Raw genomic sequence first — 16,104 nt, 5'->3', positions numbered from 1 at the left:
GTCCAATTTGTGAAGATCACAGCTCCATGTAGCTACTGACACAGTTCTGGTTTTGGTAGGATTAAGTTGACAGTTAGCAGATATAGCAAAACTGTAACTCATGAATGTGTTGGAGCTGTCACTATCCACTAATGCCACTGCTTTAGAACCACCAATGATTAAAAGCAAGGAAAATGTAGCAGGGCTTGCAGTACCTTCTACAGCATGAGCGGATAACAACATCACCTCTGCTTTCTGTTCAAGATGCTCAGGGGTGTTAGGAGCTGTATGAAAAACATCCTCTGCTGTAGGAGATGCTTCAGTTTATGTAGATTCAGTTGGGTTATCATCTAATTCCTGCATAATGTGTAGTGTTCTCCCTTGTCGACACCTGTGCTCCCTGTTCCAAGGCTCTTTACAATACCAACATTGTCTAGTTGCTCTGTCCCCATTGTTGCTGTTACAACTTCCTTTTTCTACAGCTGAAATATTGCTGTTCCTATTAATACGATGTTTATATTGCTGTTGAAAATGTGGCCTGGGTCTCGAGTTGGACTGATAGTATGCCTTTTTTTTGCTGCAGCTGAGTTTTCATAAACTTTGGCATTACCAATAAGCCTGTAATATCCCCCTAGGTCTTTGTCCACTGACATCATACGTTATATCTGCTCGTAGTCCTCCTATGAAACAACTCATAAGAAAAGGCTCCTGTAAACAGGGATGATCTCTTCTGGCCAACCGGACGCATTCCTCAAATTGATCAATATAAGTGAGTACAGTTGTTTGCTGATGTATAATCTTCAATAACTCCACAGCTTCATATGCATTTGCTTGAGTAAATCTATCTGCAATCATATTACAGAAATCTTGCCAACTGATCATTTGCCATGGGACATATATATTCTTTAACCACACATTTGCTCTGCAATAAAAAAGTCCAGTTGCAATGTTAACCCATTGTTCATATGGAGTACCAGACATGTCACTGAATTTCTCACATTGCTGCAACCATCCAATGGGATCATCGCCAGCAAATAAAGGTATTTCCAACCTGGGTCCTTTTAAAACAGCATCAGCATAATGAGAAGTACCCCCTAGCTGGTGTACTCTCTCATTTCTATCAATTTCTATGCCAGGTTTACTGAACATAGGTGTTTGCTGTTGAACTCCAACAGTGACAGGTGGTGCAGGAATAAACTGTCCAGTGACATGATTAAAAATGATGTGGAGGTACAGGAGGCTTGTTTGAATTACAAGCCAGTTGTGGAACAGTATTAGGAGGCCAAACCATAGGAGCAGATTGTTGTTCGAAATTATCAAAGACGTATAGAGTTGGCTGTACAATAGGTGGAATTTGAAAATGGCCTGACACATGTAATCCGTTGGGCTGAATAGTATGAATACGGGAAGCCACCTTGAGCCGTTCTGACAGAGAAGGTAACGCTATCAATCATACTAGCCTGATGCATTTGTGACATGGGTAAAGTTGGTGGCATACTGTAAGGTGGTGGACATGCAGGAGGAACACTAGTTACAATGGTAGTTGTTGCTAACTGAACTTTCTCCGGAACTGATACAGTAACTCTAGGAGATTTTGTTAGGGATGTACCTTCTGTAAATGTCACAGTGGCTTCAGAGTGTGAATTTTGTGTGCCTAGGTACTTGTGCATCAAAGAATCAAGAGTGTCAACAGTAATCATCTGTGCACGAATATCCTAGATGTCTGTTGCCGCTTCCTGAAGCCCAGAAATATCCTCCTTCATTACTTCAAGATCGGCTTCCAGTTTCTCCGTAGCTGCCTGTGCATCAAAAACGCCAGCAGCCGCAGCTTGGTTGCGCATCTGCCCATTCTCCTGATCTGAGACTTGAAGAAGAATTTTACACTGGAAGATTTCCAGAAATCTGAATCAAGATCAGATCCTGCTGCCGCCAAACAATCGCCTCCTATGGCACACGGAGTAAGATAGAACCATGGATTTCACCACGAGCAAAAGTTTTGCCTGCAACCCTGTTCTAGACGCTCACTCTGTACCCGAATTTTTTACCGCCATTGAACGCTACCGGATCACACCGCCGCCGCCACAAAATTGGGGAGAGGAGGGTGGGATTTTACCAGAACGGAGAACCACCGCGCTTCCCAGCCCAAATCGCCGCCAAGGAACACTTGCTATGATGGATACCTTCGTCACGCCCCGCTCGCAGATTTGGACGAATTTGGGGGAATTTTGGACGCTGGAAATAGGGTTCGTGGGTAGTTGAGATCGCAGTAGACAGAAGAGAGTAACTACACTACGCTATGATAAACTAAATTGATAGTTTTCTCTCATTCTCATTTCCAGCTGATCAACATATAAAGAGGGTTCGAGTTACAGTGAGTAATAAGGAGCTGTCAGTAGCTGTTTGATAATTAAACGAGAAGGTAAATCACTCAGTGGTAAGTGGAGCCCAAACTAGAATCGTTGATCCTGACTTATCACCCCGCCTTCATCAGCCATTCATTATCTGAACTTCAATCGCTGCTACACTTCAACACTCTTCAGTTAACTGTCTCCGCATTCAGAGACTGATACTCACAAGTGAAATCAAATTTGATTTTGAAATTTCACAATGTTCTACCAGTGTGCGTGTGTGGTGTGAACCTATGTTGGATCTTGTGGCTCTGGTGGTTTGCTTTATATATAAAGCGGGGCGAAAGCCTTTTTCAGTAATTTCACAATGTTCGTGTAGCATGTTACACTGTATTTTTAAAGAAATTTGGAAACATTAGAACGATGCTTTTCAATTGATTTCACTTGTTTCCACCGAAACTTGGTCTCCACTGGATATTCTCTCGGCTGCGCATGGGGGCTGCATGAGTGGAAGGGTGGCCCGCCAGCAGCGGTCAGGGTAAGGGCTAGGATCCTTGGAGTTTAGGTCGGGTAGGGCAAGGCACGCTCAATGGCGCTGAACTTATACACGTAGAAAGGTCAACCATCCAGGACATCAGCGACGATGGGCACCTCATCACAATTGACCACCGTGCTAAGTAGTGCTAGGGTTGTGCTGCCTCAATGCCAGGGTGGCTAGCACTGACCTATAAAGGGTCAGATTTGGCTGAAGTTTCAGGAAGGGGTTACTTTTGGCTAAAGTTTCATGGTAAGATCAGAATTGTCAATTTCACCAAAGAAACAAGAAAATATAAATCATGTCCACAACATGGTACAGATGCTTGTAGTGACTAACTGTCCATAACTTTTTTAAATGAAAATTAGATAAGATTGGAAAATAGAAACAAATACAGATAAATTAACTATCATATTAAGTCAATCAAGGTGATGTAGCAGCCTAGCAGCTCATTTGAAAGATCAAACACATTCCCATGACATGATGGTCTTGAAGAGCATTCCTCATAAAGTCATAAGTCATACCTTGAGCACATCTAGCTGCCTCTCAGTAAGCCCATGGTCCATTGACGAGCTTAGGTTCCCAATCCAAGTAATTACCGTGTCTCCATCGTGTAGTATGTAACAAAAAGAAGAGTTCAGCGATGGTGCTGCCTGGTAAGAAGTACAATATCAAACTTTACAACATGTGGCATAAATATACGAGCTAAGATAAAGTGCCATAACACGAACACAATGCCATGTCCAGTGAAGATAGATTGAAACAGAATGTACCGTGTCAACTTGAATAGCTTGCATATTTTCTGGTCCTGAACTTGAACACGGAAAAGTGCAACCCTGTTTTCCGAATATGTATCATCCTCAGTGTCATTTTCCAAGACATATTTCTTACAACCAGTACTGGCACCAACCTGCATTATTGACATTTTTCACAACGTAAGGGTGCATACGTTGTCCCAGTAAAATGATATATTTGGCAGCGAAGCTTAACAGAGTGAGTTAGTAAAAGTCTGACCTTGAATATAACCAAGTTCTGAAATATAGTAAAAAAAACCAATCGGTTTTCTTGATAAAGGCAAAACCTGTGATAACTAGGGTTTTTTGGATTGAGATAATCAAGCAAGATTTCACAAATATTTCAGTCTCAGACAAGTTGATTGATTTACCAGAACTGCCTGAAATTTTAGTGAATCAACCATCGCTAGCAAGGGAAGTGGCTGCAGTCCTCTCTCCTGTCCTCACCAAAAACACGCAATTAGGTAATCATTCTCCAGCTTGAGAGCTTTCAAGTATGACTAGAAATGTGGTCCGCTCATATTCTCACTAATCCAAAGCTTTTTCTCCATAAGAGCAAAAGTATGCTAGATATATTCGCGCTTACCACAACACAAAGGTAACTATTGCAGAATCTATTCCCTGAATTTATTTAATGTAATCACAGACATGGGAAGCATCTGGTATACTTCATAATAACAGATATGATAACTAATAAATCTTTCTCAGGTGGCATATGTTCCGCTACCTCTAGGAAGGTATATTGGTATGTTTGGTTGGTATCCACAACCAGCCCTACCAATTTTTTGGTCATGGCCAGAAACAAAAATTGGCACACCCATACCAACTTGCCTGACTCTACTCCATTTTCTTGTCAACATTGGCCAAATCAAAGGCGAGCAAAACCTTGGCCGAAATTTTAGCTAGCCAAATATTTCGTAGCGTGAATTTTTTTTTTAATTTTTTTTGAAAGGAACACAGTTGCATTCCATTACATGGTGTTGCTGGGCAAGTCACCAGCTACAGCATCTGATACAAAGTTTGGGAATTGACCAAGCCATATTACACAAGACCCAATACTTAAGCCCCTACCATACGCAGCTAATGTGTGCGCTGCTTGATTACAAGATCTTGGACAGTGTTTTATACATACCCCAGATGCATCTAAGCCGAAACTTTATTTCCCTAAACGCAGCACCTAGAGCAGATAATCATAGGCTTCAGAATTGACGGCTTGCTCCAATGAGATTGAATCAGTTTCTAGCATCACCTGGTCGCATCCTAGTTGTATTGCTGTGTACTTATGCTCAAAACAAACGTAACTATACAAAAAATGTACAGTGAGTTGAAAACAATTAGCATCTGATTTGAACCGGGCTGTTGAAAGAGAGAAATACCTGAGTAACATTGATATGAAGTTAGTTTGCACATGCAGTGGTAACTAGCATGCCACATCATCCCTGAACAGAAAATAGACAACAGAATCAAAGATTCAGCTAATGATGTTGTGACATGTAGCACTTCCCAATCAGGACAGTCATGAATGAGGAACACATACCTCTGGAAAAAATATTAATCCATATTTGTTCTGCCCAATGACAGCATGGATATCCAGGATATGTACAATGCTGATCTAACTCCACCAAATGCAATCAACACTAAATACATTTGGCAAGCACTGCAGTATTGTTGCATCTTTATGTGAGCTGTGTGTTTTGAACGAGGTAACATGGAGGTTGTTTTTCTTCATTTCACATCACATCAACAAACTGAGTACAATCAATATCTTGGAGAGTAATCTTGCCAAGTAGATCGCTTGCATGCATGGAGCACAGTGGGAGGCATTTCTTGTTCAGACTCTCATGAATGGCACTTAGTCCTTGGACCCACTTTTTTTCATTCAAAGGGTCTACATTTAGGCGATTCTGCAGAAGACGTATTCGGTAAAGGGCAGTTTCTGTTCCAGCACAAAAATGTGCCAGGCACGGAAGGGAGGTGTCATCGACTGCCAATCTGACCAAGATCATTGTCAAGGCTCCATCCACCACAACAGGAAAAAACTTATAAGCCGAGTGCCCAAAACACTAGGCTTATGCCGGTTTGCACTCGGTTTATATATAAGCCGAGTGTTTTTCACGGCTTACAGGACACGGCTTACTAAGGAACGGCTTATCAAGGGTAAGCCGAGAGCCACGGGGAAAACACTCGGTTTATATAAGCCGGGTGCCAGCGAGCACACGGTTTACATGTAAACCGAGGGCCGAGGCGAGCCGCACGGTTTATATGTAAACCGAGGGCTGAGGCAAGCACACGGTATAAATGTAAACCGAGGGCCCCCAACACGGCTTATATTTAGCGGGGTCGCCGGATAATGGCTTATAAGCCGGGTGCCGCGTCCTTGGACACACAGCTTACAGCCCAGCAGGGTCATGGCATAATGGCTTATAAGCCGGATGCCAGGCCCTGGGACACACGGCTTACAACCCATTGGGGGCATATACATGCCTTATAAACCGGGTGCTTGCCGCTGGGACACACGGCTTATAGCACTCGTAGCATTTTATTTGTGTACGTATGCAACTATATGCTACAAATGGCTTCTGGGAGCACCAACAATATATATACAGCAAAGTTCACAGCAACAATATACTACAAGTTGACAACCATAACAAACCAACCATGAGTAGTCCACAAATGCATACATATTCAAAGAAGGTTCACAAAAACATGTGTACATATGCAACAAGAGTTCACAAACAAAAGGGCCATGAGTTCAAAGTCCACAAGCGTGCATATTCAACAAGGGTTCACCTACAGATGCAACAAGAGTCCACAAATGGAATCATTAGTTCCAAGTTCACACCTAGCATGAGTTCAACCTAAAAGATGCAATCAGCTTCCACCACAGCATGTATGCCCACCATCCATGGCATCCACGATGCAAACCTATAAGTTTCAAATTGAAGCCAAGTAAGAATTTCCAAAGTTAAATTGCAGATCAATAAGGCACAAGATTTAACAAGCATCAACATATAAATTTCAAACTGAAGCTAAGAAGTATGAACAATATAAGGATCAACATTTGAGGGCTCTACCATCAACAATACACAAGTTACAAGTTGAGAGGCACAACCAACGACAAGACACAAGCATCAATAGTGCACAAGCATAGACAACTACCTCGAGTGATCATTGTGGTGTGGAGGTTGAAGCACCATGAGCCCCAGTGGGTGTCACTGGGCTTGCTTGGGCAGGTGCAGATCCACCTACCACAAAGTTATTGGAGCCTTCTCCCGATCGAGGACACTTCAAGCATGAGACGGTAAGATGGTGAGATGCATGATTGAAAAGTTGAAGACTTACAAAGCTAAAAGTAGGAAGCGGTGGAACAGGCGGAAGATCCGGCAAAGTAGAACCCTGCATATTAGTACTGAACCGAGCGAACGTCTCCTGCAGGGCCGCCTGCTGTTTAACCATGAATTCCTGCTGCTGAAACAGGGCTTGCTGCATTTTCATGGCTTGCTCCTGTTGAAGTAGGGCATTGGCCTGAGCCTCCAGCCGCAACCTGGTTTCTTCCTGCCGCAACCTGCTTTCTTCCTCTAGGCGAGCCTGCAATATGCCATCACAACAAGTTTACCATCATTGCAATGCAAAGAAGAAACCCGAAGGGAGATCAATGAAGCAAAACATACATGGAATTGATGGGCGGCGCTCAATAGCAGGACGTGAGCTCGACGTGGTAGCACGGAGGTGGGCAAGTTCTGGAATGTCCTTCTTACGGATGGAACCGTCACCAACATATAACCACCCACGCTTCTTGCCTTGTCCCGACTTGAGGGAAACCGTAACATCAATGTCCTGTGAGGCTGGATCAGACTTGGGCCCGTTGCACTCCTTGAACTTCCCACTATATGCATCAATCCTCAACCCAGCCCTTGGGTTGACCCACCCCCCTTCCAGTTTCTTTGACTTGCGGGAGAGACATAATCCCGTGAAGGTATTGAGCGGCTCTTCACCCTCACCTCTCTCCCTATTCTGCAATAGAAGCAATAATATCCATAAGGGCACAAGTTGAGAAGTTCATAAGCCAAATATATTATTACCTTCTTCTGCACGTAAGCATGGAGGTTGAGGTTGCCTTGAAGGCACGTCGCTCCGAAGCTGCTCTGCGTGTGGCCCTCCACTCTGGGTTTATCCACCTAGATATGATTTGCTGGTAGCAAGGAATCTTGTTGTTGCACCACGGGGGAACCGCCTGAAGTATGTCAAATACATCCAACTTAGGAATGAAACTAAGTTGTTTTAATCGAGGCAATCACAAGTAATTAAATGGAAACTACCTTCATGTACATGGAATGGGTGAGATGCACTCTCCGGGCTAGCGGCTTTTTAAGAAGGATCTTGCGTTCATGCGCGAAATACTTTACCACAACATTGACGCGAGCCTCGTAAGGCATGTCTTGGACAATCTTCTTGGCAATCTCCTCCACGACCTCATTATTTTCATCCTCCATACCCTCAACGCAAGTAAAGAAGTCCTACCAAAGTGCATAAATTCGCATAAGACAGTTATCAATGCAATGATTTTGAATATTGGCAAAGAAATAACTAAGAAAATTGACAAAGAATTTTACCCAAAAATCGTTGACCACCCGCTCAGCAGCACTGCGGTACTCCCTGTCCCACTTGTCTTTCGTATCTGGAGCGCGTTTCCAATGCTCCCAAGACCAAGCTGGCTCCTCCTCACCGTCTCCTATGGGAACCAGGCCGGGTTAATAATGCCTACAAAGACATCTAATGATGGTGCTTGGCTATCATGGCGGGATTGTGCCTTCTGGAATAACCACCAAGGCCCTGCACAATGGAAAGGCAAGTAAGTTAGTATCTGCAAAAAACTTGAATGTAAGGACGTAGTTAAGAGTCCACAGAAGCACTTACCTCACACCAACTGGTTTAACAATGATCCCCTTATGTGGATATGGTCGCGAAGGCAGCGTGGACACCCCACGCAACTAGATTTTGGTCTCCTTAGGAACCGGCCATTCCATGTGCTTTGCCGATTCCTCCACCTCATACTCTCCCTCCTCCAACTCCTCCTGCACAACTAGCTCCTCCTCCCCTCCTCCTCTGCCTCCTCTTCCCTCTCCTCCATAACTAGCTCCTCCTCCCTCTCCTCCTCCGACTCCTCCTCAGAATGGGCAGAGGGGATAGGGCTAGCAACACGGGACACAAGGGTACGACCATTTCGTCTACCCTGGGTACCATCCACCGTGGCTCGTTGTGCGGGTTTGGCCCTGCCTACCTGTGTGGAACGTGTCGCACCGGTGCCCTTCTTTATGACCCCCGTCAACTTGCCTAACCTTTCAATCACATTGCCAAGTCTCACAACTTTGTTGTTCTTTTTGTTCCCTGGCATCTTCTTAACACCTGCTCCAAGAAACAATAATGCGATTAGTTCATGTTGAAAACTTCATATCCAAAACAAAATCAGTTCAAAAAGGCACATTTAACAGATCATATGCAGAAGTAGAGCAGTTCAAAAGTTCAATTTCAAAACTTCATATGCAAAACTAAAGCAGTTGAGAAGGGCATGTTTAAAAGTTCATATGCAAAAGTAGAGCACTTCAGAAGTTCATGTTTAAAAGTTCGTATGCTATCCAAAAAAAATCATATGCAAAAGTTCACAATCATAGGGCGAGAACTTCTTGGCAAGAAGCACAAGTTCATAGAACATAGAGTTGTCTTACATCTTGGATACTAAGGAGTATATTGCAGGTGCCTTCCAGGAAGTTTACCTAATTTCCTGGTTATATGTCAAAAGAACACATCTTGGAAGACAAAAATATGTCCTGGTTTACTTAATATCCAGCTTCTTGGTTATATCCAAATACGAAAGACAGAGATCCAGAAAGTTTACTTAATATCCTGGAAGACAGAGATCCTCACCTCACGTCGGTGCTAGGTGCTATGTGGGCTGAGGATAATTGGCCATGAGCAATTTAGTTGGAGGTGTCCCTGGGAGTCTTCTTCCTCCAAACTGACCAAGTTGACAAGAACATCGAGTCAGCTCAAATCTTGCTGCCCTGTTATATATATATATATATATATGTACTACTCAGAAATAACAGGTTGCAAATAAGAAATTGCAGACTACTCTGAATTCAAGCTTTGACTCATCAAAAGTCTGCGACCTGTTATATATATATGTACTCATTAAAAGCTTTTACTCTGAATGCAAGTTTTTCTTGCTGCCATGAGTGAAAGCTTTTATTAACTAAAAAGTACTCTGTTATTGTATCTATCACGGCGCAAATTGGCAGAATTTAATTTACTTCTGAATTTTTACAAATTTCTGAAACTCGCAAAAAATTGATTATGCGAGACAGTGAATCAAAATACTACTTTGACAGTGTCAAACTACGCATATTTGTATTAGAACATATACAACAGTGATCATATCTGTTGGTCGGGTAGCTACTTGACCATGGTAATGCTATAAAGCCTAGTACAGTTTTTATTTTCGGTTGGTACAACATTGCACACTTTCTATTTCTTCAGTCGTATCAGGCCTCGCTTGGTAGCTTTGTTCAGATACGTTTGAGACCCAGCACAACACGAACACAGATGAGGGATAGGAGTTGAGGGGCGCTACCTTGGGCCTCGATGCGTGGTGGCGACCGTCGATGAAGCAGAAGAGTTGAAGAGGACGACGGTGCAGGTGGCCGGCAGCGTCGGAGTCTAAGAGGAACGGGGCGGCGACGCCTGAGGAGAAGGTGCTCGAGGCGCCGGTGTCGGTGACCTCGGGCCGGGCGGAGACGTTCCCGGCGTTCTTCTCATCCTCGCCGAGCACCTTGCCGCCGGAGGAGGCCCAGCGACCTCAACCCTAGCGAACGGGGGACGGGGGGCGGCGGCGGCGGCCGGGCATGCTCGGGAGAGGAAAAGCGCGATGTGTGGGGTGGGGGCGGGGGAGATCTGGAGGAGAGGAACGGCGTCGGAGGAGGGGCGGCACGGCGGCCGGTGGGTGGGTGGGCGAAGACGGCGGGGCGGGCACAGAGGATTTCGGCGGCGCGGGGAATGGGGGGAAACAGAGTGAGCTTGTGGATTTGGGGGGATTTCAGCCGGCGCGGGGAGAGGATTTCAGCTTCACGCGTGATTTTTGCTAAGTCCCGCGCCTTCGTGAAAATGTAAGCCGAGTGTCAAGTAGTGTTACACGGTTTACATTCTTATTTCATTACAACTATTTTCTTTATTTTACTTTTTTTTTCTTTCATATTTTTTTGGTATTTTCTTTTTTTAACCGGTTGGACCGGTCGGCTTTTCTAAAAGCCGGTCAAACCGGTCGATCTCCGTTTTGTCCGCAGACAAACCCTATCGGGCACCACCACTCCCCTCCACTACCACACTTATCTGGCCATGCCGCAGCGACGCCGCCCCTCCCTCGCCGCGATCTACATTTCTCTCTTGTGTTCTTTCGACCCTCCCTCACACGGTTTTCAGATATGAGCCAATCCGTAGGGCTCGCGCGATCTACGCCTTTGACCGGAGTCGATAAGGGTTTCACCGGGGTGAACTCCTCTTGGTTTGTGTTATGGTAGGCCATGGTGACATGTCGGAATAATTTTGAGCACACAACTTCACAAGATTCCCTGCCGGCGGTGCCAAGTGCGGCATCCGCACTGTAGGTGCATAACCTTCCCACAGGACTATCGTGTTTGTGTGGCAACTGTCGCACCAAAGCTGTGTATTGCATATTTAAACATCACACCGTCCTTTAATACATATAGTTGGACCACATGGAGATGGGTGTGCTCTTCCAACCCTCACTCGCATGGTTTTCGGAGATGAGCCGATACGCAAGGCCTGTGCGATCTACACCTTTGACCGGACTCGAGAGGGGTTTGACCGGGGTGAACTCCTCATGGTTTGTGTTATGGTAGACCATGGTGACATGCTGGGACAAGTATGAGCACATGCCTTCACAAGATTCCCTCCCGCCGGCGCTAAGAGAGACACCAAGACTGTAGGTGCATATCCTTCCCACAAGATTATCGTGTTTGTGTGGAAAATGCCGCACAAAAGTTTAGTACTGGATGTTTAAGCATCACACCACCCTTTCATGCATATATCTGGACCACATGCAGGTGGGTGTGCTCTTTCGACCTTCCCTCGCATGGTTTTTGGAGATGAGTTGATCCACAATGCCTGCACGATCTACAACTTTGATCGGACTCGAGAGGGGTTTGAAAGGGGTGAACTCTACTTGGGTTGTGCTACGGTAGGTCATGTTGACATGCCAGACCAAGTTTGTGCACATACCTTCTCAAGATTCCCCACGGGCGATATTAACTGCAGCACCTCTGTTGGTGCAGACCCTTTTAGTGAAATGTCGTGTTTGTGAGGCAAGTGTCGCATCAAAGTGCTGTATTGGGTATTTAGACATCACACCACCCTTTTATAAATATATTTGGGCCACATGCTAGTGGGTGTGCTCTTCTGACCCTTCCTCACATGGCTTTCGGAGATGAGTCGATTCATAAGGCCTGCGCGATCTACGCCTTTGACCGGGGTCAAGAGGGGTTTGACCGGGGTGAACTCCTCTTGATTTGTGTTACGGTAGACCATGGTGACATGCCAGAATAATTTTGAGCGCACGACTTCACAAGATTCCCTCCCGACGGTGCCAAGTGTGGCATCAACATTGTAGGTGGATAACCTTCATGTGGGGTTGTCGTGTTTTGTGTGGCAAGTGTTGTAAGAAAGTTGTGTATTGGATATTTAAACATCAAACCATCCTTTAATACATATATTTGAACCACGTGCAGGGGGGGTGTTGTTCCAACCCTCCCTCGCACGGTTTCCGGAGATGAACCGATCTGCAAGGCTTGCACGGTCTACGCCTTTGACTGGATTTGAGAGGGGTTTGACTGGGGTGAACTCCTCGTGGTTTGTGTTATGAGAGACCATGGTAACACTCTAGGTGCATATCCTTCCTACAATATTGTCGTGTTTGTGTGGCAAATGCCACACCAAAGTTGAGTGTTGGATGTTTAAGCATCACACCACCATTTCATGCATATATTTGGACCACCTACAGGTGGGTGTGCTCTTACGACCTTCCCTCGCATGGTTTTCAGAGATGAGTCAATCCACAAGGCCCGCGCGATCTACGCCTTTGACCGGACTCGAGAGGGTTTTGACCGGGGTGAACTCTACTTGGTTTGCGTTATGGTAGGTCATGGTGATATGCCACACCAAATTTGTGCACATACCTTCTCCAGATTCCTCACCGCTAGTACTAAGTGGAACACCTCTATAGGTGCAGAACCTTTATGTGGTACTGTCTTGTTTGTGAGGCAAGTTTCACATCAAAGTGTTGTATTGCGTATGTATACATCACACCACACTTTCATACATATATTTGGGACGCATGCTGGTGGGTGTGCTCTTCTGATGCTGCCTCGCACGGTTTTCGGAGATGAACCGATCTACAAGGCCTGCGTGATCTACGCCTTTGACTGGACTCGAGAGGGTTTTGCCCTGGGTGAACTCCTTGTGGTTTATGTTACGGTAGACCATGGTAACATGCCGAAATAATATTCAAGGGTAAATGGATAGAGATGAGAAAATTGAGGGCATGGAAAATAAGGGTTATTAAAACTGTCGGGACAGAATGGGTGCGAAAGAGAAGAAAGGAATAATATTTAAATGGTAAATATATATGCAATCAAAAGCATTTTAAAACTTATGTTCTTGCAAAAAATTTGCAAAGGATAAGCCGAGTCTGTGCAGGAAGCACTCGGCTTATAAGACATGTAAGCCGTGTGCTTGAAGAAAGCACTCGGCTTATAAGGCGTATAAGCCGAGAGTCATGCCGGGGCGCACGGTTTATAGGCTCCTCCGTGACGACGCCGTCAACGACCTTCATTGTAGACACGTGGCAAATATGTTTGCCGAATGTGCGCTATAAGTCGAGTGCTTTTTTGTATAAATACCGTGTGCATTATTTAAGCCGAGGGCTTTTCTGGGCACTCGGCTTATAAGACACTATAAGCCGAGTGCTTTTTGTTTGCCGGGTGTTGTTTATTCGGCACTCGGTTTAGAGGGAACGTAAGCCGAGTACCCGATAAATAGCTCACCGCTTATAGGCTAACACACGGGAAAACGGGATTTTCCTGTAGTGCACAGGCTTTGGATCACAGAGATTCTTATCACCCATCATCTTGATCTCCCTCTCTGTTGGGAAGTACACTTCTGCCACTCCATTTTCATTTGTCACCTTCAAATCCTTTGTATAATGGCTAATTGCTTGCCTCTTGGTGCACTCGTGCTTCTCCGCCAATGTCAAGAAGCAGGAGAACCTCAAGTGATAACTCACAACAATCTTGACCATCTTGAAATTCCGACAGCAGCAGAAGAAATCTAGCCACCTTCTCCCCACACCAGCATACCATTTGATGATATCTGCATCATCCAGACAGATAAGTAGCTTTATCGGCCGTGGCCGTCCCATGGAATTTGTGAACCCGGCCAACTTTACCGCCTTTCTTACAAGCTCTATTGGTGCATTGACCCTCATTTTCAACTCTGTCAAGTCCTCAACAATCCTCTTCTCGTACTGTCTCTCGTCCTCCTCCTCTGCTAGCATCTCCTCATCCTCAGTCATGGCACGGCCCCTCCTCGGCATCAAGAACCTGTCGAGTGTTTCCTGTAATTGATCATAGGAGTCCACCAATGCTGGTGGCAACAGATCCCTAACCCTATTCAGTGAAAAGAAGTCACCGGATGTGAACAATCAGTGCCAATAACGGCGATGCTCCTGTGACTTGAAGTATTCGACCACTGTCTCCTCTGCCCAACCCTTGAACTCCTGGCACACTTCATCCTCAATTGGAAACCAAACTCGAACTCATGCCCACGCCTCACCTTCTTGAACAAGTGGTTCAGTATCTTCAACCCAAGCTTCTTCCTCCGCGTCTACCGGGCATTCTTCAGCTCATGTGCCTCTGTTGCCTTCCTCTTCAGATACATCTTCCTTGCCCTCTTGGCCTTCTCGGACATGGGAGGGTGTAAGACTGACGGCGGCACAGCTTGGAACTCCATCCCCAGGAATTCCATCTTCTCTGACACTGCACTGTGGACTGAGCTACCAAACCTGTCAACCTTCACCTCCAAGTCCCTCTCCAGCACGGTGAGGATCCTATCTCTGACCTCAAGTGTGAGCATCTTCGACCCGGACGTCACAACCATCGTCTTGTCGAGATACCGGACCGCATACACTCTCACAGGCGTATGCCGAACGCTCTCATCCTTGACTCTAGGGTTCTTCTTGTGCACCTCCTCCCGGATGACCATCACCTCTCTATCCACAGGATCAAAGAATATGTTGAGCACCGTGCTGGTGAGCTCGGACTCTTGAGGGAGCCCGCGGCAGAGGTCGGAGCCGCCGAGCTTGAAGGCTATCGCATCGGAAAGGAAGAGCTCGCGCAGATAGCCCAGGAACTCCGGGTCGTCGACCTTGCCGGAGATGGCGTCGAGAAGGCGACGGACGTGGCGGGGGCCGAAGGGCTGGCGCGGGATGGCGACGCGGAAGAACCAGGTGGCGTTGGGGATGGAGCGGAGGTAGCGGACGGCGGCGTGGCGGGCGCGGTAGGCGAAGGTGGCGGCGCGCGGGGCGAAGACGGCGTGGAGGGCGGAGGCCGCGGAGAGCATGGCGAGGCGGAGCGGGAGGGACGGGAGCGGGAGCGGGCGGCCCTTGAGGCGGGAGGGGAGGATGAGGCGGAGGTGGGAGGAGGGGGAGGGCGGCGCGGCGGCGGCGGTGGCGGTGGGGAGAGGAGGGGGCTGGGCGGAGAGGGGGAGGGAGGGGTGGGAGCGGTGGCGGAGGAGTAGGGCGGAGGCGAGGAGGAGGGAGGGGTGGGAGAGGAGCGGGAGGAGGGAGTGGAACCGGCGGGTGGAGGCCGAGTAGTGGTCGTGGGCTCGCGGCGGAGCAGGGCCTCGAGCTCCGCGGCGGAGAGCGGCGCCGGCACGGTTGCGGTGGTGATGGTGGTGGAGAGGGCGCGAGGTGCGGCGAGGAGGACGCGGCGGGGTAGCATGTGCGGCGCGGCGGAGGTGGAAAGGCGAAGAGGGCGGAGGCGGCGGGCGGGAGGAGGTGGAAGTTTGCGACCGCCGCGGCAAGACCACCGGACCAGAGCGAGGCTGCGGCGCGCGGAGGTGGGCCGTTGAAAGGGCCGCCAATGGCCGAAAAACGGAACCGTAACACAACCGAGAGACCAAAGCTGATTTTTTTCGGGGGAAACTTGAGAGCTTTATTATTAAGTAAAAGCGTTCTCTGCGCAGTCATCCAAAAGGCTGCTGATTAAGAAGCTAGGAGTACTGTGTCTAGCCAACTCTCGGTCGCGTCAATCATGTAAGCATGCTTGACACAGATATGAGCCGGACCGTTCGTTGTCCCTGATACATGCTGGATTACAAA

General features: G+C 46.9%; 1 long non-coding RNA gene and 1 pseudogene across 2 annotated transcripts; both read right to left on the bottom strand.

The window, feature by feature from the left end:
- Positions 1-3,499: 3,499 nt before the first annotated feature.
- Positions 3,500-15,724, bottom strand: LOC123081430 (nuclear intron maturase 3, mitochondrial-like; annotated as a pseudogene).
- LOC123145064 (uncharacterized) lies at positions 6,318-10,743 on the bottom strand. Of its 2 annotated transcripts, XR_006472081.1 has the most exons (9): positions 10,288-10,743; positions 9,582-9,672; positions 8,574-9,062; positions 8,270-8,489; positions 7,976-8,173; positions 7,739-7,890; positions 7,328-7,670; positions 6,816-7,244; positions 6,318-6,581 (listed from the first exon to the last, which is right to left on the bottom strand). It is a non-coding gene; the product is annotated as an uncharacterized lncRNA (long non-coding RNA). The 2 variants fall into 2 exon arrangements; XR_006472082.1 differs by lacking the exons at positions 9,582-9,672; positions 10,288-10,743 and adding an exon at positions 9,383-9,573.
- Positions 15,725-16,104: the final 380 nt, after the last annotated feature.

This window comes from Triticum aestivum, chromosome 1B (assembly GCF_018294505.1).
Source record: "Triticum aestivum cultivar Chinese Spring chromosome 1B, IWGSC CS RefSeq v2.1, whole genome shotgun sequence".
Lineage (NCBI taxonomy): Eukaryota > Viridiplantae > Streptophyta > Magnoliopsida > Poales > Poaceae > Triticum > Triticum aestivum.
Note: the sequence above shows the minus strand (reverse complement) of the source record. Positions and strands in the feature narration are given on the sequence as shown.